Below are 24,266 nucleotides of genomic sequence, written 5' to 3' on the forward strand. Positions count from 1 at the left end.
CTTGCCTTTCCCCCTCATGCTAGCCAAATTTATCGCACCAAGTAGAGATACTACTTGTGCTTCCAATTACCCTTAAACCAGTTTTGCCATGAGAGTCCACCATATCTACCTATGGATTGAGTAAGATCCTTCAAGTAAGTTGTCATCGGTGCAAGAAATAAAAAATGCTCTCTAAATATGTATGACTTATTAGTGTGGGAGAAAATAAGCTTTATACGATCGTGTGATATGGAAGAAATAAAAGCGACAGATTGCATAATAAAGGTCCATATCACAAGTGGCAATATAAAGTGACGTTTATTCGCATTAAGATTTTGTGCATCCAACCATAAAAGCGCATGACAACCTCTGCTTCCCTATGCGAAGGGCCTATCTTTTACTTTTATCTCCTACCTTGCATAAGAGCCACAGTGATCTTCACCCTTCCTTTTTACATTTTATCTTTTGGCAAGCACAACATGTTGGAAAGATCCTGGTATATATGGCTAATTGGATGTGAGTTTTCATGAACTAATTGTTGACATTACCCCTGAGGTAAAATGTTGGGAGGCAAAACTATAAGCCCCTATCTTTCTCTATGTCCGATTAAAACTCCATCCCCATAAGTATTGCGTGAGTGTCAGCAATTGTGAAAGACTATATGATAGTTAAGTATGTGGACTTGCTGAAAAGCTCTTATACATTGACTCTTTCCTATCTTATGATAAATTGCAATTGCTCCAATGACTGAGATTATAGTTTGTTAGTTTTCAATGAAATTTACGATTCATACTTGAAATTGTGATTGAATTATTACTCTAGCATAAGAGATCATATGACAAGAATTATATAAGTTGATGTTCTAAGAATGATCATGATGCCCTCATGTCCGTATTTTATTTTTATCGACACCTCTATCTCTAAACATGTGGACATATTTTTCGATTTCGGCTTTCGCTTGAGGACAAGTGAGGTCTAAGCTTGCGGGAGTTCATACGTCCATTTTGCATCATGCTTTTATATCGATATTTATTGCATTATAGGCTGTTATTACACATTATGTCACAATACTTATTCCTATTCTCTCTTATTTTACAAGGTTTACATAAAGAGGGAGAATGCCGGCAGCTGGGATTCTGGGCTAGAAAAGGAGAAAATATTAGAGACCTATTCTGCATAGCTCCAAAAGTCCTGAAACTTCACGAAAGACGTTTTCAGAATATATAAAAAATACTGAGCACAAGAAGTTCACCAGGGGGGGCCACACCTACCCACGAGGGTGGGGGGCGCACCCCCCTACCTCGTGGGCCCCCTGGTGGCCCTCCGATGTCCATATTCTGCTATATGAAGTCTTTCGATGAGGAAAAAAATCATAAGCCATCTCCTCGGATGAAACTCCGCCGCCAAGAGGCGGAACCAATCTAGGGCTCCGGCAGAGCTGTTCTGCTGGGGAAATTTCCCTCCGGGAGGGGGAAATCATGGCCATCATCATCACCAACGCTCCTCTCATCAGGAGAGGGTAATTTCCATCAACATCTTCATCAGCACCATCTCCTCTCGAAACCCTAGTTCATCTCTTGTATCCAATTCTTGTCTCCATGTCCGGGATTGGTGCTAGTAGGTTGCTAGTAGTGTTAATTACTCCTTGTAGTTGATGCTAGTTGGTTTAATTGGTGGAAGATCATATGTTCAGATCCTATATGCATATTAATACCCCTCTGATTATGAACATGAATATGCTTTGTGAGTAGTTATGTTTGTTCCTGAGGACATGGGAGAAGTCTTGCTATTAGTAGTCATGTGAATTTGGTATTCGTTCGATATTTTGATGAGATGTATGTTGTGTCTCCTCTAGTGGTGTTATGTGAACGTCGACTACATAACACTTCACCATGATTTGGGCCTAGAGGAAGGCATTGGGAAGTAATAAGTAGATGATGGGTTGGTAGAGTGACAGAAGCTTAAACCCTAGTTTATGCGTTGCTTCGTAAGGGGCTGATTTGGATCCATATGTTTCATGCTATGGTTAGGTTTACCTTAATACTTTTGTTGTAGTTGCGGATCCTTGCAATAGAGGTTAATCATAAGTGGGATGCTTGTCAAAGTAAGGACAGTACCCAAGCACCGGTCCACCCACATGCCAAATTATCAAAGTACCGAACGCGAATCATACGAACGTGACGAAAACTAGCTTGACGATATTCCCATGTGTCCTCGGGAGCGCTTTTCTCTATATAAGAGTTTGTCCAGGCTTGTCCTTTGCTACATAAAGGATTGGGCTACCTTGTTGCACTTTATTTACTTTTGTTACTTGTTGCTCGTTACAAATTATCCTATCACAAAACTATCTGTTACCACTTATTTCAGTACTTGAAGAGAATACCTTGCTGGAAACCGCTTATCATTTCCTTCTACTCCTCGTTCGGTTCGACACTCTTACTTATCAAAAGGACTATGATAGATCCCCTATACTTGTGGGTGATCACTCATCTTTTCCAAGCTTTACCAAATTGTCCTCTTACCTCAAATAGTTAGACCATACCCTTTCCCCTTTTGACCACGCGAGGATTCAGCTGATGAGACAACTCCGAGAAGATATCGGACAACTAAGACCACTTGGGAATGAACAGGATTTTATCGTGCATTAGAATAATGGAAACTACAACGGTTGAGGACTCCGAAGACTAGGAGAAATTAAAGGCTCTGAAGAATTTCCAGAGTTGTATGACCAAGGAAGGCTACTCTTATGGAACTTGTCAGACTATTGAAGCTGTCAATACCCGAGATCAAGGTGTGTCGGAAAAAGACCGGAACATGGCTCATTAAAACTCAAAGTTTTTTATCAAGAAAACCCCAAGGCAGGAGATATCAACTATGGAATGATAGCTCATGGCGGAGACATGGGCATAAACATGGATATTCATGATGTGATCGCCGACTTATGCTATTGTCACCGTGATGAGTTGAGAATGCATTTCTTCGGAAGGATTGGATGACAAAAGGGCTAATGGAGCACCTATCTTCAAAAGATGAAGTTTTAACCTTAGCTGCTATATCACCAGGATCTAGAGTATTACATCAAGAATTTTTTGATGGACCTTCACGAAGCTGTATTTGACAAGGAAGCCTCCTCGGTGTCGCCCCAGTCTACCCGACACCTCACACTCCCCCTGCTCTCTCCCTCGCTCCCTTGACGACATGGCCGAGGCAGCCGCACCCACGCCGTCGTGAAGCCCGCAGCCACCGCCGTCCACTCGTAGCCTCGCCATGCCAACAAGCTTCGCCGTCATCCACTGCTTCGCCTCGACCGATCCCCGAGCGCTCGCCCGCCCCAGAGACGCTGCACCGAGCCCGTCCCGATCCGCCATCGCCGGAAATCCCCCTCGCTACCTCGACCGCTCCAGCCCCTCCCCGAGCTCACCGTTCGCTCCCCTGCACTCACAGTGAGCCGCTGACCCTTCTCGCCCTCTCCGTTCTAGCTCTCATGCACCGTACGCGCCACCTCGAGTTCGCCCGCACGCACCGCCGCCTGTGCTCGCCGCCGACGAGTCTTCGACCATCTAATGGTCCGGCCGTCGTGCCCAGCTTCCTCCCCGCACCGCATAGAGCACGTACGTGCCCCGCATGAGCCACCACGACCGTCACAACGACGACCCCGAGCTCATCCGAGCTCCGGCGACCGCCAAGGTCGACGCCGGCGACGACTCCGGCCACCCCAGGCCCAACCACCTACACCACTCAATGCGGACGAGTGCCTGCGTCACGTAGATGCCCTCCGCCGGCCATTTGGTCACCGGAGGAGGAAACCCGCACCCCTGCGTTGTCCCTGGCCATGCCGGCGACGAGCCATTGACCTGGTCCGGTGGGTTTAACCCTGCTTGATTGGGGTTTGACTTCCCCCCTGACTCACTGACGTGTGGGCCCCAGGCCACTAACTAAACTAGGTTAGTATTAGTTTAACACTAACTAAACTTAGTTAGTTTAGTTGACACTGACAGACAGGACCCACAGGTCAGGGTTGACCTGGACCGTCTCAGTTGACCGCTGATGTCACACTGACGCCAGGCTGACGTAGTAAATCCTTTTCTGGATTTATTCTTATATAGGAAATTCCAGAAAATAACCAAAACTTCAAAAATTCATAAATTTTAATCTGTAACTCCAAATGCAAAGATTTATATATGAAATTTGATCAAAAAAATTCAATCTTTCCATTTGTAGTGGTTTCATGCATGACAAAACACTTTAACATTGCTGTTTAGGTGAAACAAGCTAATACACTTATAATGCTTAAGAACATAAGCTTCCATTTGAATCTTTGATTCAAATGGACCCAAACCAACTTGTTTCACATTGCATTAGGCAGGACACCTCATATTGCCATGTCATAGCAAGCATCATATTGTTGCATATTGCCATGTGATGTAGTATATTTCCGAGTATCTAGCTGAAGGGCAGTACCCTACTACTACTCCATCAGGCAAGCAGCCCCATTGATCATATCGATACAATCCCATGTTCTCGCTTCTGCTCTCATTTACTGCATTAATACAACAACGTTTCAAACCGCTGTGTGTTGCGGTAGTTGAACCCTTATCCTCTGCATGACCTATCATTGCCACAGTAACTAGATGAAACCCACTAGCATGTGTAGGAGTTGATTGAGCCATGTATGTGTTTCCTACCTTGCTATGCCAGCTATGCTTAGAGTTGTGTTAGGTCTGGTTCATCTGGGTGATGGGCTAGAGTGAAATGATTACGTCGGTAATGTGAGGGATGTGTTGAACATGTTTTGGTAAAGGTATCGATGAGAGGCCATGTAGGCGTACATGGTGGGTTGTTTCATTGAGGCCGTCCATAAGAACTGAGATTTGTATGCGTGATTTAAGATTCAGCTACTACCACACATTGGGCCCTGAAATATGACCCCACTCGACTTACTGACCCCTCTCGTCCTCTGTCCAGGAGTTGCAACTAGTTTCTGGTGTTTGTAGGTTATGTGTTAGCGCCCGTGCGTAGCGCTGACCCTAGGGGTGGGCTATGATGCGGTGAATACAAGTCTGTCAACATCGATTTCATTACCATGGCTTACACTAGAAGTTTGCCATTTGGAACCAGGAGTTTGAATGACTAGTGGGGAGGGCATATCACAAAATGAAATGTTGTGCAAGTTAGCATAGCTTTCAAAAATGAAGGAGTGAGATGCTCCAGTGTCGAACAGAACCGATGCTGGATGACAATTGACAAGGAGTGTACCAAGAACGACATCCGGATCATCATGAGCGTCTTTAGCTGAGATGTGATGCACACATCCACGTTTAGTGGGAGCTAAATTGACACTGATCATCTTGTGTGATGGCTTACCACGGCCAACAGACTTCTCAGGCTGGGGTGGAGCATAGTTGGTTTGAGAGCAGTCACGTGCATAGTGTCCTAGCTCTCCACTTGTGAAGCAAGTCCCTGAAGTAGGACCTGGACCCGCATTGACAAGCGGTCTACCAGTAGGCCTGGGTGGAGCATGTAACTAAACTGGGTGAGGCGCCACATAAGAGGGCCTCGGTGAATAACCGGGTGGAAGAGCGGAGTTCGGAACCCAAATCCGGCGCTTCTGAGAACTAGAACCGGAGGAAGAACCCAATTCATGGGTGTGCTTACGAGACTCCTCGTAAGTGAGTTGAGCTGTCTCTGCATTAATGGCCAAGTTCATCAGAGCCTGGAATGTATTGCAATGATGCAAGTGGAGATCACGACGCAACTTGGGGTTGAGACCCTTCCGGAACCTAGCCTGCTTCTTAGCGTCTATGGACACCTCTTCTGTAGCATAGCAGGCGAGGTTCTCAAACTCTCTACTGTAAGCATCAACAACCATCTTACTCTGGGTGAAACTACAGAACTCTTCTCTCTTGCGGTCAATGAAAGCCTGAGGAATGTGATGCTCGCGAAAATCCTCAGTGAAATCTCTCCAGGTGGGTATCTGGCCAGCTGGAAGCATAGCCTCATAGTTCTGCCACCAGAGGCTAGCAGGACCTTCCAGGTGATAAGCAACATAGGTGACCTTTTCACCTTTAGCTACGCTCGCGGAATGCAGCTTGTGTGTGATACTACGGAGCCAGTCATCTGCATCGAGTGGCTCAATGGAATGATGGAAGGTGGGTGGTTTCAGACCAATGAAATCATAGATGGTCGCTGACTCTTTGCACTGGGGTGCGGTGTTCTCCTCGATATGTGCTAACAAGCGGTTAGACTCACGCTTGTTCCTCTCCATCTCTAACATGAATTCTGCCAACGAAGACTGGTCGGGAGGATCCTCATCCCTACCATCTCCGTGGTTCCAGCTACGAGCAACAGAACTTCAGTTAGCTCACGACATCCTGAGAACAAAACCAAGGACGGAGTCAACATCAACTATAGGATGCAGAAGGTAGCACAAGAAATTAGTATCTCTCGAACCCCTTGGACAATTCTGGCAGCATAACGGCAGTAAAATGCTCAAAATGAGACATTCTGCAAAAGATGGGGTAGCACCATACTCAACATCATCACTCAAGGTTCTGAGATATTACTAAACAGGCTACACCGGAGGTACTCGAACTGGGATATGACTCTGATCAACCAATCCTAAGAGACTACGGAGTAGTAACACATGATCCTGATAGACAGAACAGGAAGCCTAGTTCCTTAACCCCGTAGGAAGGATAGGATGACTCAGATCAGAAGGCATGAGGTATAAGGAGTAAAAAGAGCCTTACGTTCCCTTCCACAATCAATTCCCTTATATAACTAAAGAGTTTCTAGACTCAACTTCGACCAGGTTGGCTTGGAAATCCTACAGGCAGTCAGGCTCTGATACCAAAGCTGTCGAGACCCCGATTCTAAGTCACACCAATCTAGCATGTAACACCTCATATCACTTTGTGGCCTCACGCACGGTATTCCCACGGGTGTCGCCTTACCATGGCCCGGGACCGTTTGCGCCTTTTGGCTCACGTATATGATAGTGCCGCTAGCATCCATATGACAGAGAACCCGGGCCGACATGACTAGTCATGAACCCAAAGTGGCACTAACTTACGGGAACAAGCATACATGAAACAACATCGAGCATGTCGGTCAGCAGCGTGTGAATCCGGGCTGTAGCAACTGGGCTAACAGGACTCCGGAAACCCGGTCTGTAGCAGGCTAGGCAGGACTCCGGATGTCACCGCGTGACATTTCCCCGAAGGGTCAGACACAGGAACGAAGTGAATCACATGCCGGCCAGTCTAAGTGTTCCGGAGCACTAGTGCTGGGCTAGGAGGACTCCGGTAAACCGGGCTGCAGCGGACTACCATGGCTCGGTGGAAGCACCAGACTACATTTCCCCATAAGAGAGGCTACCAAGGATAGACAACTAGGGTGTTGGATCCCACACATAGCAATACACGTTACACGTACACATAACATGCAAGTATGTGCTGTACAACATGGCATCACAACATAACACAAACTCATATAGATAAAGGCCCAGAAGAGCCACATAGCATTAAATACAAACAGGGGTCACATGACCCATCATTCAGAGCATACAAGCAACGGAAGCATTACATGTCTGAGTACAGACAACTACAAAAGGAAAAGGCTGAGAAGCCTGACTATATACAAGTCCCTCCCAAGGGTACAAGATCATAGCTGAGGTAACAAGCTACTCGTCGAAGTCCAAGCGGTACTACTACTGAAACAGATGTCTCACCTGCAAAACATAAATAAGGCAAACGTGAGTACAAAGGTACTCACCAAGACTTACATCAGATCCTATCATACATGCATTTGTATCAAGAAGGTAATGTGGGGTTCATTTGCGGCAAGCCAGCTTTGGCTCAGTGGCTATCCTGTTCCATGACTACGAGAAACTTCTTTGAGGTGAGGCAGCGCACACGAGTCCACTAGTCACCACATCAATACACTACTATGGATTCATCCCCGTCTTTCTACGAGAAGGCCATCCATAGCACTCACACTTGTCTTGAGCATCTTAGAGTATCCACTTTAAGTTGTCTATGTACCACGTAAGCATCCAAGAAGTCCATAACCGAGGACACGGCTATTCGAATAGATCATGATAACCCTGCAGGGGTGTACTTCTTCACACACGCTCTCACCACTTATCACCATGTACACGTCATGTACCTCGGCAACCTTCAAGCGGAAGCCTGGCGAGGGTGTCGGCCACGACCTGACTAACCACACAAGTCTCTCATCCAGGTTTATCGCCTATTCGGGTTCCATCCGCAAGGTGATCCGGCCGGGGTGTCGCTCACGGCCCCAAATGATGTGAGCAGGGTTCCCAAGCCCACCATCCGAGTGCCACTTGGTACACCGTGCCACTGTGCCTAGTCTGTCCCAAGCTCACCTGGCCAGGTGTCACCTAGTAGACTACTAACACTACCTACAAACACCAGAAACTATTTGCAACTCCTGGACAGAGATCAAGTTGGCTAATAAGTCGAGAGAGCTTGGAGCGCCCGGAGCCCAATGTGTGGTAGTAACTAGTCATTGGACAACTTACACAGAACTCAGTTCTTAAGGACGGTCCCAATGAGACAACCCACCATGTACTCCTACATGGCCTCTCACCGCTACCTTTACCAAATCATGTTCACACTCTTAACTCTCAGCACCAGAACATATCATAACACTCCAATTCATTCCCGATGAATCAAACCTGACACAAATCTAAGAAATAGAAGGCATGGCATGGTAGGAACACAAGATGGCTCAATCAACTCCTACACATGATAGTGGGTTTTAACTATTTACTGTGGCAATGACAGGTCATGCAGAGGAATGGGTTCAACTACCGCAACATAAAGTAGCAGTTGAATCGTTGTTGTCCTAATGCAATAAAAGGGAGCAGGAGCGAGACGGTAGGATTGTATCGGAATGAACAAGGAGGTTTGCTTGCCTGGTAGATCAACAGGGGGGCACTGCTCCTCAGACAGGTACTCTGGAGCACTCTCCGGAGCAAGACCTATCGAGAAGGAATGGTGTCGACAATCAATACACCATCATATGTAACAATATGATGCACGAACATGGCATGTAGATGTGATGTTGTTTACACTAATGCAACTAGAATTCATTTGGTTGAAGTCCATTTGAACCAAGATTCAAATGCATCTTCAAAATAAGCTCTTATAAATGCCATTTATGTGTTTTCATATATACAGCATGTATAGGTCGGTTTTTCATGCATGAAAATGGTACAAATGGATAGATTGCATTTTTCTGATAATTTTTCATATATAAATTATTTCAATCTGAGCTACAGTTGAATTTCTATGAAATTTTGAAGTTTATATCATTTTCTGGAATTTCCTGATTTATTAAACCAGAAAATGAGATATTGCGACAGCATGACAGTGGCATGATGTCAGCGAGTCAAACGTGGCTGACCAGGTCAAACCTAACGTGTGGGGTCCACACGTCAGTGTCACAGTTAGTTAACAGGGTTAGTTAGCTATTAAACTAATACTAAACTAAAAATTAGCAGGGCTGGGCCCCACATGTCATTGACCCACAAGGGTCAAAGCTAGGTCAATAGGGGGGTTGGACCTGGTCAATCCCGCCGGCATTAAGCCGCCGGCGAGGCAGAACGCGGCGGAGGGCTCTAGATCGTCGCTCCGGCGACAATTTAGGCGGCGGAGACCACGGGTGTCGGTGTCAAAACTGGCGGATCTCGGGTAGGGGGACCCGAACTGTGCGTCTAGGCCGGATGGTAACAGGAGGCAGGGGACACGAAGTTTTACCCAGGTTCGGGCCCTCTTGATGGAGGTAAAACCCTATGTCCTGCTTGATTAATATTGATGATATGGGTAGTACAAGAGTAGATCTACCACGAGATCAGAGAGGCCAAACCCTAGAAGCTAGCCTATGGTATGATTGCTGTTGTCCTATGGACTGAAACCCTTCGGTTTATATAGACACCGGAGAGGGTTAGGGTTACACAAGGTCAGTTACAAAGGAGGAGATATCCATATACGTATTGCCTAGCTTGCCTTCCATGCCAAGTAGAGTCCCATCCGGACACGAGACGAAGTCTTCAATCTTGTATCTTCATAGTCTAACAGTCCGGCCAATGGAGATAGTCCGGCTGTCCGGAGACCCCCTAATCCAGGACTCCCTCAGTAGCCCCTGAACTAGGCTTCAATGACGATGAGTCCAGCGCGCAATATTGTCTTCAACATTGCAAGGCGGGTTCCTTCTCCGAATACATCACAGAAGAATTTGAATACGAGGATAGTGTCCGACCCCGCAAAATAAGTTCCACATTCCGCCATAGAGAGAATAATATTTTCGCAGATCTAATTTGCTGGCTTGTTTTGGCAGCGTGACGTTATGTCATGGCCTGGTGATTATTCGAACCGTTTCTTTCAACCAGCCCCACACATAACGCGAGGCAGTTTTTTGACACGTCTTGTCAAAGCAGAGATCGTGCCCCCTTATTACGGGATTCTCATTAATACGGGCGTGGGTAACCCAACCGTGTCTAGGACTCCTAGATCATAGGCAAGTCCTAAACGGCTACGGAGAGGACACTTGATATTCACCCTCTTTATAAATTGATAAGGTTTTCGCTTTTTTCCCTCTCGTGCTCAATTGAACCCTTCCCCCGCCTCGAGTTCTAACACCCAAAGCCTAGGTTTAGGTGCTCCGGATCTTCAAGCATGTCCGGATCCAGCCTTCAAGGCCGATGGACGCCCTCCTCTGTTACGGAAGAGGACATTAAGAAGTTGAGGGAGGCCAGATACCGGACCGCCGAGGTTTCGCATCGGCTGCCTGCTCGAGGGCAGATCGTCCCTACTCCCGAACCCAATGAGAACGTCGTGTTCGTCTCCCACTTCCTCCGAGGTCTAGGCCTCAGTCTGGATCCCTTCGTCAGGGGTTTGATGTTCTATTACGGGCTAGATTTCCATGATCTAGCTCCGGACTCCTTTCTTCACATCTCGACATTTATTGTCGTGTGCGAGGCCTTCCTCCGCATCACCGCTCACTTCGTCTTGTGGCTCAAGACCTTTGAAGTGAACCCGAAGATAATCGAGGGGCAACATGCACCGTGCGGAGGTGCATCAATAGGCAAGATGGCAGGATCTCCATGGTCGAAAGGTTCCTTCCCAGAGGTGTTCGAATTATGGCAGCGGGAGTGGTTTTATGTCACAGCTCCCAGAAGTGCCAAGTGGGCGGCTGCCCCTGCTTTCCGCTCGGGCCCCCCACCACAACTGATGTCATGGATTAGCAGAGGTCTGAATTGGGGTCCAGCCAAGGACGTTCCTATACTGCAAAGCCGCATCCGAGATCTCTTCGAGGGAGATTTTAATTTGGTTGCGCTGATACAAGTTATGCTGGTTCGTCAAGTCCAGCCTTGCAAACGCCGGCCCCTTCGCTTGTGGGAGTTCAACCTAGAGGGACCACGTGCCATTCAAAGTTTCCTCGGCCTGACGCACGAGGAGATGTACATGTCATTCTTCAGACCTCAAGTAGAGTGTCCGGATATTTCCGAGGACGTGGGCCTGAGCAGTAACCCCGCCGCCGAACAAGTAAGAAATCCTCTGGCTGAACACACTGTCTTTTATTCGTTCCGAAGTTATTTCTGAGAGTTCGCCTTTTGACCAGGACTGGCTAACAAAGGCGAAGATGATTTGGTGTTTGTCCCCCCTCCCTGAGGGTTTGAAAAAATCCGGTATTGGAAAAGATGCTCGAGGTCGCACCTTGCCCGGAGCCATTGAAGGAAGATACCGGGGGATAATACGGGCGGACGCGAGCCCCCATCGCTGCCCATTCCAACCGAGGGAATGAGCGTCTCCATGAAGGAGGACAACCGGGGGAGGAAAAGGACTACTTCCAAGGATCTGGAAGCCGAAGCCTCCAAACGGGAGAAGAAGTCTCCCACAGAGGGTCCTGCCTCGGGGGGTGCTTTTGCCGCACAAAGTCCGCGGGGGGATCAGCCCTCCAACGAGTCGTAAGTGATCCAAAATACTTTAATAGTAAAGGTATGCTATCTTTTTTCTGAGAAAATAACCACCGCATATATCTTGTAGTTCGGGCCTTAGCCCCTCTCAGATGAGCTCGTCTTCAGGGTATCTTCTTCCAGAGATGATGCAGAGCGAAACGCCTCCCGCGGACTCCTTCGCTCAAGAAGCGGGCGACCCAGAAGTGTCGTCACGGAGGGCCTCTCCAGATCCGGTGAGGCCAGAAGATAATCCCATAGACCCCCAAAGTCCCCAGTGTCCGGCTCCCGAAGACAGCAGACAAAAGAATCCGACACCATTTGGTGTGCGGTCGGATGTTCTGAGGGAGTTGGTGGGGCGAGCGGCCATCTCAGAAGAACACCGTATGCTGATGCGTATGGTGATGGAGAGAATCTCGTCCGCCGAAAGCAGATTACATGAAGCTTTTATGAGTCTACTAACATGCTTTGAGGTACGTGAGATAATATGTGATAGTACTGCACATGTTAGGTGTGCTCTGTTTAGATAGTAGGCCCTGAGACTCTGGTTGTCGACGAGAACGGCGGCGAATAGAGGATCATAGTCCCAGGAAATAACCAGACTGCCCCTATGTGCAGGTGGTGGAAGCTCCGGTGGCTAGCCGAACTAGTGAGTTTGCCAAATTAAAACGGCAGCTGGATGCGGCAGACGCTGACATCGATCTTGTTAACAAGAGGCTTGACGAGGCACATGGTAAGTGTTATTATCTAGTGAACGCCACATAGTAAGAGCAGCATGATGCCAGTATCTTTAATATGTTGTGACTGCAGATGGAGCTGCCGCTGTGGAAACCTTGCGGGCAGAACTTGCCCGAGCCAAGGAACAAGCGAGGATTAGTAATGCGGCTGCTTTGAAGGCGGACGAAGAGCTGAAAGCCGAGAAGGCCGCACATGGCGAGAGCAAAGAGAAGATGGCCATAGAATTAAAAGACACTGCCTATCGTTGCCGGATTCCTGAAAAAGAAAACCGAGCGAAGGCAACGGACCTTGAGAAGGCCACGATGGCGGAAAAAGACACCCGCTCTGCTATGAGAGCGAAGAAGGAGGAGCTGCGGGAAGCCAGGGATATTGCGGCTGGGAAGCCCTTCATGCTATGGAGGAAGTTCGGATATCCACGGTATGCCCCTCTGGATCGGCTGTGGAGTTCGGCAGATGCATATATGGACTTGGTGGCGAGCGCTGCCGATGCGGCCAAATACTTCCAAGGTCAAGCAGATCGTGGGGTGGACAAGCTGTTTTGGTCGCAATTCAATGTTCCATAGCGTCTGCTTCCTTTGACTGATCAGCTAGCCGAATGGGCCGAACTAAATAGGTTGTCCGGAGTCGCCATGAGGTCTGTCGTGGATCAGCTATGGCCGGAAAGGCCAAAGCCGAATAGCTATTTTAGCTTAGTGCAGCAGGTCCTTGGTGCGGTGCCATGCATTGATGCGATGAATAGGTCGGCGTGCATAGAAGGCTCACGGATGGCCCTTGCCTGTGTTAAAGCATACTAGGCGGAGATGGACGCTACCACTGTTGCGGCACAGGGTTCGGCAATAGGCCGAGTGGCTGCCGAGCACTATTTCGAGGAGGTTCTCGAGGGTGCTCATTTGATAGAGGCCAAGTGCTTGAAGAATATTATGTTTGATTGACATGTATTCCCATTGTAAACACAATGTTTTTATGAAATTTTATAAGGCTGTGTTTATACCTTTGCCCGAAAGTCATATGATGCCTCCTGTGCGGCCGTTTATGTATACATGTGTATAACCTGAAAGATTGCAGTCGTCGGCTTTAGCCCCCACGCATATAATGCGGAGGTGCTCGCAAAAAACGCGTGTTCACACTTAACCCAATGTCTTGGTCCTATTAAGGAGGTGATAGCGCAGCGAACGAGGCAACCGAACTATAATGCTTTAACACTTTCACTTGGCCATAGGAGTTTGACAGTGGGGCTACTAGATAGCCCCTGGTGGCTCCGCACTCTCCCAATCTCGGGGTGCGTACATACCTGGCCGGGAAGCGGCCCTTCGTTAAGGCGGAGGAATTCTAACATCCCTATAGGTCATCGAGTGGTTGACCAGTCTCACGCTATATCATGACAGTCAGTTTTCGGCTTTCTCTACCGAGGTGCTCGTCCGGATGAACCAGGGCACAATCGCAGTAGTTCTCCTGATGCTGCCTTAGCCGGTAAAGCGGAACGTAAGGCACCAAATCACAGGAGCCGGGCAAACCCAACATTTGACCAATACAATGATTCGAAGCTGATGCATATAAGGCCAAACCCGCGACGCCAAACACTCCCTAAGGTATTCGGTCTTTATGGTATAAACCGGGCCTAAATAGTGCCCTTTGTAGGAAGCCCCTTGTGTCCAGGTACGTGCATTATTATGGTGTGGCCACATGCCAAGACGTCAGCATCCTTCTCAACTGTGCTACGAATTCGGTGGATATGTATCAACAAGAGACAGTAAAAAAGGTTTACACAGGGTCTTAATCTAAAAAGAATCCTTGGAGCGGGTCCCTACTGCACGTATGCGCCTGTGTCTCCGTTGTGCCTTATCCTGGACGGGTGTAGCATGATGATCATCTGTAAAAGAGAGGAACTTAGGTGAAAAAGTTGTCGTGCAAAAGGATAGTTTTTTTTAAAAAAACCATGTATAATTAAAGATGAGTAAAAATTGCCAGTTGTGTGCGCGCGTTGAGCCCCTTGTATTTGTAATAGGGCTGTGACCATCGATCCGGTATGATATACATATGGCTGCGCCGGACTCGTCTAACCGTGTCCGAGGTCTTGATGACCTGTTAAATGCTTTAGTTGGTGAGGCCATTTTTAGTGTGCGGCTGCCAAGGCCACCGCACTCTCTTCGGCGCGCAAAGATCGCTCAATATTTCCATTCACTGTAATGATGCCACATGGACCGGGCATCTTGAGCGTGAGGGAAGCGTAATGCGGTATTGCATTAAAGCGAGTGAAAGCTTCGCCTCCAAGTAGTGCTTGATAGCCACTTTGGAACGGAGCGATGTGGAAGGTTAAATGTTCGCTACGGAAGTTATCGGGGAAGCCGAATATAACCTTTAGTAGTAGGGAGCCCGTACAATGAGCCCCTGGGCCTGGCGTTACTCCTTTAAAGGTAGTATTGCTATGGCGAATTTTTGTTGGGTCTATCCCCATTTCGCGGATTGTGTCCTGTTATATCAGGTTTAGACTGCTGCCACCGTCCATCAGGACTCGTGTGAAGTGGTATCCATCAATTATTGGGTCTAATACCAGGGCAGCCCATCCTGCACGCCGGATACTTGCTGAGTAATCACGATGATCGAAAATGATCGGTTGAGACGACCAGTGGCAGGACTTCGCGGTGATAGGCCCTTGGGCATATTTTTCTGGGAGTGTCATTTGTTTCTTCCTTTGATCACGTGTAACACGTTGACTTTTTTGACTTCTGGTGGGAATTTCTTTTGTTCCCCAGTGTCTTGCTTGAGAGGCTCATCCTCGTATTCTCTTGGTTTATCCTCCCCCTTGTGTACGGCGTTGAGTTTGCCGGACTGCTTGAAGACCCAACATTCTCTGTGGGTATGATTAGCGGGTTTACCATGGGTGCTATGGATCTGACATATTTGGTCCAGAATTTTTTTAGGCTGGACAGTTCGTCTCTGGCGCCTCTTGATGGCGGCTTTTGCTGACCTGGCCGAGAGCTTTTGAATCCGGCGTTTACTGTCGTGCTCTTCGTGCTGTCTTCTTTATTCTGGCATTTGTTATTGTTGTTGCGCCATGATTTCCCGTTTCCACCTCTAACTTCAGATATACTGGGGTCGCTGGTCACCCGCAAAAGCGGGTCATGAGGCTTGTTAATGCTGCCATTGTTCTCGGCTTTTCTTGGCCATGGTGTTTGGCAAGCCATTCGTCACGGACGCTATGCTTAAAAGCTGCCAAGGCTTCGGCGTCCAGACAGTCGACAATTTGGTTCTTTTTAGTAAGAAACATGTTCCAAAGTTTTCGGGCTGACCCTCCGGGCTGTTGAGTTATATGACTCAAATCGTCCGCGTCCGGAGGTCGGACATAAGTCCCTTGAAAATTTGCCCGAAAAGCGTCTTCGATCTCTTCCCAGCTTCCAATGGAGTTTTCGGGGAGGCTTTTAAGCCAGTGCCGAGCTGGCCCTTTGAGTTTGAGGGGTAAATACTTGATGGCGTGGAGATCATCTCCTCGAGCCATGTGGATATGGAGGATATAGTCCTCAATCCAGACCCCAGGGTCTGTTGTTCCGTCGTATGCCTCTATGTATACGGGTTTGAATCCCTCTGGAAATTCATGGTCCAGCACCTCATTGGTGAAACATAGGGGGTGTGCGGCACCCCTATATCTGGGTGTACCACATTGTTCGGGTGTTTGTTGTGTTGCATCATATGCTAGAGCACGCTTGCATGGTCCATAGATGGATCTGGTTTCGCCGTCCTTTTGATACGATCCCTCGCGTAGACCGTGTATTGGCTTATGTGTGGCGTTGCTTGCCGCTTTATGTTGGCCGTGAGGTCGTCTATCCGGCCAGATGGCTGTTTTAATTTTTGGTTGTGGGGGGTCTAAGGCCTCCTCATCGAATTCAGGTAGCAGCTTCCGCTTTGGGTAGCTCGTGGTGGGGCGATTGCCGCCGTACTTCGCTGTTGTGTTGAGTACTTTGCTCCATCTGATTTGGAGTGTGTTCTGCGCAGCCTTGAGCCTTTGCTTCTGCTTTTTCAGGCTCCTCGCGGTGGCAACAAGCCTTTGACGGGCGTTCTGCTGCTCCGGGTGCTGTCGGGTGTTATGTCGTCCGGACTATTATCTTTGATAGAATTGGTTTGTTCGGTTTGATTCTCCGTATTGCCGTGGTCCGGCAGTATTTCGCCCTGCTCCAACGCTGGGTCTGTATGATCGTTGTTTCTGCCGAGGCGGGGTTTGGGGCGGTGCTTGCGCCGCCGCTTTGACTGCTTCTCGAGGGAACAAGCCTTCGGTGCGTCCTTCCGTTCCTCGTCGTCTTCTTCTTTTGGTGTGTCCACCATGTATACGCCATATGATGAGGTGGACGTCCAGTGCCCTGTGGGCGGTGGTTCCTCTTCGCCTCCCGCATCGTCGTCCATACCGTCGATGTCTTCAGAGTCGAAGTCGAGCATGTTGGTTGAGTCATCGACAGTGGCTATTAAGTGGGTGGTGGGTGGGCGTCGAATTTCTTCGTCTTCCATATCCCAATCCTGTTGGCCATAATCTGGCCAGGGCTCTCCTGACAAAGAGAGAGACTTTAGTGAATTCAGAATGTCATCGAAGCGCGAGTGCTGAAAGATATCCGCGGCGGTGAATTCCATGATCGGCGCCCAATCGGATTCGATTGGCAGGGGCGCGGATGGTTCGGAGTCCGGAAAAGAGTCAGGCACCTTGGAGTCACGGGCTGCGCAGAGGGTTAGGCAGGTGTTCGGCTCGATCACCGTTGAGACTGCAGCCCCTGAGGCGGTGTCTACCCACCAATCCTCGATTGGCGCAGTTGGCTCCGAACTAAGGGTCGGAGCTGATGCGGGCACGGCCTCTGGGGTACTATTCGGCGGCAGAGCTAGGTCATACCCATCGCGACAGTGCAGCGCGCCCGGCTCTGGCTCGAATCCGTCGAAGATCAATTCTCCGTGGATGTCGGCCGTGTAGTTTAAACTTCCAAATCTGACCTGATGGCCAGGGGCGTAGCTTTCAATCTGCTCCAGATGGCCAAGCGAATTAGCTCGCAGTGCAAAGCCGCCGAATATGAAGATCTGTCCGGGGAGAAAAGTCTCACCCTGGACCGCATCGCCATCGATGATAGTAGGAGCCATCAAGCCTAACGGTGACGACATAGAGGAACTCTCAATGAAAGCACCAATGTCGGTGTCAAAACAGGCGGATCTCGGGTAGGGGGTCCCGAACTGTGCGTCTAGGCCGGATGGTAACAAGAGGCAGGGGACACGAAATTTTACCCAGGTTCGGGCCCTCTTGATGGAGGTAAAACCCTACGTCCTACTTGATTAATATTGATGATATGGGTAGTACAAGAGTAGATCTACCACGAGATCAGAGAGGCCAAACCCTAGAAGCTAGCCTATGGTATGATTGCTGTCGTCCTACGGACTGAAACCCTTCGGTTTATATAGACACCGGAGAGGGTTAGGGTTACACAAGGTCGGTTACAAAGGAGGAGATATCCATATACGTATTGCTTAGCTTGCCTTCCACGCCAAGTAGAGTCCCATCCAGACATGAGACGAAGTCTTCAATCTTGTATCTTCATAGTCTAACAGTCCGGCCAATGGAGATAGTCCGGCTGTCCGGAGACCCCCTAATCCAGGACTCTCTCAACGGGCGAGGATCCAGGGCTCGTCCGCGTATTCTGGGGCAAGTGGGAGAGGCGGGGACGGCCAGAGCTCGCCGGAGCGGAGCTCGACACGGCGGCCGGAGCACGGCTTCGAGCGGGAACGGCCTACGGGGCACGGCAGGGGCTGCGGAAGGCGTCTACGGCGTCCTGGCATTGCGCTGAGCACGGCTATGTGCTCAGTTGCAGCTCTATGTGACAGTGGCCACGACGGCGACATGGCTGTGCGGCGGCGAGCTTCGGGCACGGCGGCGCTAGCACTAGAGGACGTGCAGGGCGACGGGGTTAGGGGCGAAACAAAGAGGGGCTCACCCCGCGTCGTTTGGAGGCGCCAGCGAGCTCGGGGAGGCCGGACGGCGACGTGGCGTTGCAGACGATCTCGGGCGCTGGAGGTTGAAGACGACGGCGGTGGTGGCGTTGCAGGGGCTCCCAAGGCGCATGGCTCGACAGAGAGGTAGACGGAGACGTGGCGGAGCTTGCAGACACGGAGAGAGAGAGCGAGGGGGAGGCGATGAGCGTGACAACGGCGAGCGGCAGCGACGAAGCCATTCGGGGGGGTGAGAGAGAGAGGTCCAGGGGAGGGGATGAGCATGGGGGAGAGTGGGAGAGGGTCCAGGGGAGTGCGTGGCGTTGCCTATGCGCATCTGGGATGAAGCAGGCAGGGAGGAGGTGGCCGGGGCGCGTGCTCGCGCGCGCTAGCCACGCGCTCGTCCTCCTGGCGCGAGCTAGGAGATGACTGGCGCGGCCAGTTGGCTGGGCCGGCCTGTTGGGCCGCACAGTGCCAGGCCACAGGTAAGGTCCAGGTAAGCATTTTCCTATTTTGTTTTTCTTCTCTAGTTTCTGACATTTGTTTGGTTTAATAAAAATACTAAACCATTTTATTTTCTTATGCCAATTTTTGCAGGGGCTAGTGGTATTATTCCAGAGCTCCTCAACTACTGGCATAATTTTTGGACAATATTATATATATATATAACAATATATATCCAAAGCAAATAATTACCGCATTAATTCCAAATGCCCAAATTAAATATTTATGAGCACCTGAAAATGTTGGTTTGATTTTTATCTCTGTCCAATATTCTCAGAGAGCAACATGAGCATTTTCTTGGACCTTTTTGGAGCAATTTTTTTATTTCGGTCATTCCAGAATGATTCTGAGGGTTTTACAAATCCCCATTTCAAATTTCAATGAAATTGAAACATGATGCAAACATGAAGGCTAGCCTAGGTCATACAAGAACTAGGGATGTGACAGAAGCATGTCGTGAAGAACTCAGGACCCAGAAGCTGAAAATAGCCAAGCTGGAGGAGTAAAACCTCGAGATACCGGAGATTCGTCAAAAACTGGAGGACAATAGGACCATGGTTCATGACAAAGATGTTGAAACCCAGAAGTTTGGAACACAACCCCAGAATATTAAAGGATGCCACGAGCGACTTCGCGTCAACAGAAATGACCTGGTGGAAGAACTTGAGAAGATTAGCAAGCGCGATCAGAAGAAGACCAAGCCCCTGTTATACACTTACGTTAGATGCGACGATTGTGAGCAGTCATTTGTTTGATGTTTTTCCGACAGCCACAAAATAAAATATGTCTCTTCAAAACTATTGTTTGTATTGTGTGTATCCCTCTCTATCTATCTTATCTCACCCGAGGAGCGATGAGGAGACCATGGGGAGCGGTCTCCTCGGGTTGGCTCCCGAGGAGTGGAGATTCCTATGCAAGCCTCACCTCATGAGGTTCGGATGACATGAGCCATGACGAACATGGCTAGGTGGGCACCAACGGGCATAGTGTACCAGTCTCGGATTGGTGCTAAGAAGGCAAGCACAGGCGCGGATCCCTGAGGAATAAGGCAAAGGTTTCCATTCTGGTGCAACAAGACCAAGACCGCCAGGATGGTAGGACGGAGGTTATCACCGAGCCCACCATGGCATCACGACCAGAGGATTTTGGAGGCGAAGACTACTTTTGTTAGGATAGCATGTACTAGTTGTCCCCCTTCGAACTTGGCCGTTGTGGGATCCCTTCCCGCCTTCATTTGGGAAGAGGACCAAGACCTCTATAAATTGGACTTAGCCACCACCATAGACGGGGAGACCGGATCAGATCCATTCCATCCTCACACTCACCAGCTCACTCAAGCCCAAGAACACTCCTCCTCCCGAGGTTGTCCTCCCACTGTACTAGTTCATCATCAGCCCCTCGAGGCAAATCCACCACAAAGCAGGGATAGGGTTTTACACCGCAAGGTGGCCCGAACCTGGGTAAACTACTGTGTCTTATTTCCTTCCTGTTCATCGAGCTAGGCCGTGAGATTGGCGAGTAGGAAGACTAGGGTGGTTGAGTTATTCGCACACACCCCAGAGTTCCAACCTATCAAGGGTTTGCCGAACCCGAAATCCAACATTTGGCGCACCGGGTAGGGGTGCATCGAAGGTCTGCCCCACTCTCCGCTTTGCTCCGTTTCTCGGCTCTCATGGCAGACACTCCTCCATTGACCGGATGGACACACGCTTTCGGGGGAACCGAGGGCCTCCAAGCTTTCACCCCCGCCCTTCGGCGGATGCAGTGGCCACCCAAGTTCAGGCCGGAGCTGCCGCCCCAATACGACGAAGCGGCAGATCGGGCAGGTTTTCTTCGGGCATACGAGGAGGCGGTGTTGGCTGCCGGTGGTGACGACAAGGCCATGGACAACTGGCCTCCGCGGAATAGCTGTGCGGCCTCTTCATCACGTGTTTCGTGGCATCGGCGCCCCATGCTGTGGCGGCCCTCCTTCCTGGTTCCCAAGCGCCGCCCTTGGACCACCACATGAAGCAGTTATTCCGCCAGGTGGGCGCCGCCCACATGCAGCAGGGAGCTCCTCTGGGCTGGACGACGCCTATGGCCGAGCTCACCTTAAACTCAGGGGACCACCCCGCGACCACCGCGGCGGCCGGTGCACTCCCGATCCTCTGCACCCCACCATCTGCAACGTAGCCGTCACCAAGACCCTTATTGACGGTAGAGCCGGCCTTAATATGCTCTATGTGGAAGCATTCGACTTGCTTCACGTACCCCATGGCCGGCTTTGTCCCATCAAGCCCTTCTTCGGAGTCGTCGATGGCTCCACCAAGACCCTTATTGACGGTAGATCCGCCTCCCCATCACCTTCGGCACCCGCGGCAACTACCGCATCGAGCTAATAGAATTCGACATCTCACACATCGGCCTCCTATACAACGCCATCCTCGGGTACCCCGCCTTAGCCAAGTTCATGGCGGCAACTCACCCTGCCTACAATCTCATGAAGATGCCGGGAAGTAGTGGCGTCCTCACTGTGGCTAGGGATACAAAGGAAGTATTTTTGGCCCTCAGACTCGCCTTCAGGGCCGCGACGCCCGCGCGGCCAAGTGAGGAAGGAGCCCCGGATGCTCTATGGGCTGCGGCAGCAAAGAAGCAATTGTTCTCTCAAGATCATGTCGAGACGAAGCAGGTGCTGGTCGACGAGGATGGGGCATCAGGAGCCACCTTCACCATAGGCGTCGACCTCCCTCCAGATCAAGAGAAGGCGATTATCAGCTTCTTGCGCATGAAAAAGGATGTGTTCGCATGGGAGCCCAAGGAACTTGTTGGAATTCCGAGGGGGATAATCGAGAATCACCTGAGGGTGTGCCCCAATGTACGCCTGATGAAGCAGAAGGTGCGGCGGCAGTCCACATAGAAGCAGTCATTCATCGTCCAAGAAACCCACAAGTTGCAAGAGGCTAGTGTCATTCGTGAGGTGTGGTACCCAGAGTGCCTGGCAACCCAGTTATTGTCCACAAGAAAGGCGGGAAGGAGCACATGTGCGTCGATTTCACCAACCTCAACAAGGCTTGTCCTCAAGACCCGTTCCTGCTTCCACGATTTGATCAGATCGTCGACTCCACCGCCAAGTGCGAGCTGATGTGTTTTCTGGACGCCTTCTCGGGCTATCACCAAATCAAGATGGTTGTTCAGGACGTGGGGAAGATGGTTTTCCTAACCCCTTGCGGAGTGTATTGCTACACTTGCATGCCGTTTGGGCTGCGTAATGTTGGAGCAACCTTCCAGTGGCTGATGCACATCGCCTTGGGCCAGCAGCTGAAGAGGAACACCAAGGCCTATGTCGATGATAGAGTGGTGACGTCTCGGGAGGCAAGGACCCTTATTGAAGACCTGGAGGAAAATTTTGCCAGCCTATGTAGGGTGGATCTGCGACTCAACCTAGAGAAGTGTGTGTTTGGCGTCCCTTCCGGCAAGCTGCTGGGCTTCCTGTTGTCACATAGGGGGATCGAGGCCAACCTGGAGAAGGTCAAGGAAATAGAAAGGATGAACCCGCCACAAACCGTCAAGGAGATGAAGAAGCTGGTGGGCTGTGTGACCACGCTAGGGCGCTTCATCTCCAAGTTGGGAGAACGCACCCTCCCATTCTTTAAGCCAATGAAGAAGAAAGGACAATTCGAGTGGACTCCGGAGGCTGACGTGGCATTCCAAGACCTCAAGAAGTACCTCACCAGCCCGCCAGTGATGGTAGTGCCATGCCCCCTCCAGCCCTTGGTGTTGTACTTGGCTCCCACGCCTCACTCTACTAGCGCGGCACTGGTGGCAGTCCAGGTGGAGCGCCTGGCCAAAGGGCTCACGGAGTAGTACCCCGCACCCGGTCGAGACACAACATCTTCAGGACAGTGCTCCCGAGGACTCGGCTACCTCAGTAGATGACCAAGCTCCTTAGGATGGTGCTCCAGAGGCCTGAGCTGCCCCCAACGAGCGACCAAGCTCCTGAGACCGTCCGCTCTCAGGAGATACAAGACTGCACCGACACTACCGCCCTCGTCAAGCACCCAGTGTACTTCGTCAGCACAGTGCTACATGATGCGCGGGCACGCTACCCCATGCCATAAAAGCTCTTGCTCGTGCTCCTTGTCGCCTCCTGCAAGCTGTGCCACTATTTCCAATGCCAACCCATCAAAGTCGTCTTTGCTTACCCACTACACAGAGTACTCCGGAGCCCCAATGTTGCTGGGAGAGTTGCCGAATGGAACATCGAACTGCAGGCATTCCAGTTGGAGTTCAGGACCACCAGAGTCATCAAGGGTGCAGCACTCGCTGACCTCGTGGCGGAGTGGACCGACATTCCCAACACCAAAGTAGACAAGGACCAAAGCTGTGACAGCCTGGGTTTGGCCCTTTCTTATTTTCTTGATTTTTCATTTGAATTTTTTTGAAACTTGGAGTTTCTGAATCTTTTCATATGGACTTAAACACTTGGCCATCCTTGGCTTTCACCCAAGTGCTTCACTTCCCTCCTAAATCATCATTTCACTTCTGACCCACCCAAAAATAATCTTTGGAATATTTTTCTTAAATGAAAAATATTCATTTTCTTTCCAAAAACCCTAAGGCAGATCTGTTTGCTTCAAAGCAACCCCCAATTCTTATGTCTCAGAAAAATCTGAGATAATTCACAAATATTCTGCGAACCCTAGTGCACCTTCCTGAGAAAAAATATTTCATCACTTTTTGGAATATTTTTGCTACAGAAAATCTTTTCTATTCTGGACAGAAATGGTGGTTTCTATAGCAACTACCATTTTACTTGAACCATTTGACCTGAACATTCTTTTGCATCTTTACCTTAGTAACTTATCACTAGCCTCCAAACCACAACTTCAAACTCCAAGCCATTTGACCACAGTAACATCACCAAGTTACTGACCAGAAACTTACTTGGTGTGTGAAAACTTCTCTACTGCACCTAGATCCAAACCAAATCGTGGTAACACTCAAAACTACCACAAACAACATGCCAGACATTGAGTTTTTGCTTAGATCGACCTGATGTCATAGTTCACACGGTGACCGCATTCGTCCAGGCGTGCTGGCATGCAGCCGACGCACTCTGCGACGCGCCCGA

This window comes from Triticum urartu, chromosome 4A (assembly GCF_056163025.1).
Source record: "Triticum urartu cultivar PI428250 chromosome 4A, HENAU_Tu73, whole genome shotgun sequence".
In the NCBI taxonomy this organism is placed as follows: Eukaryota; Viridiplantae; Streptophyta; class Magnoliopsida; order Poales; family Poaceae; genus Triticum; species Triticum urartu.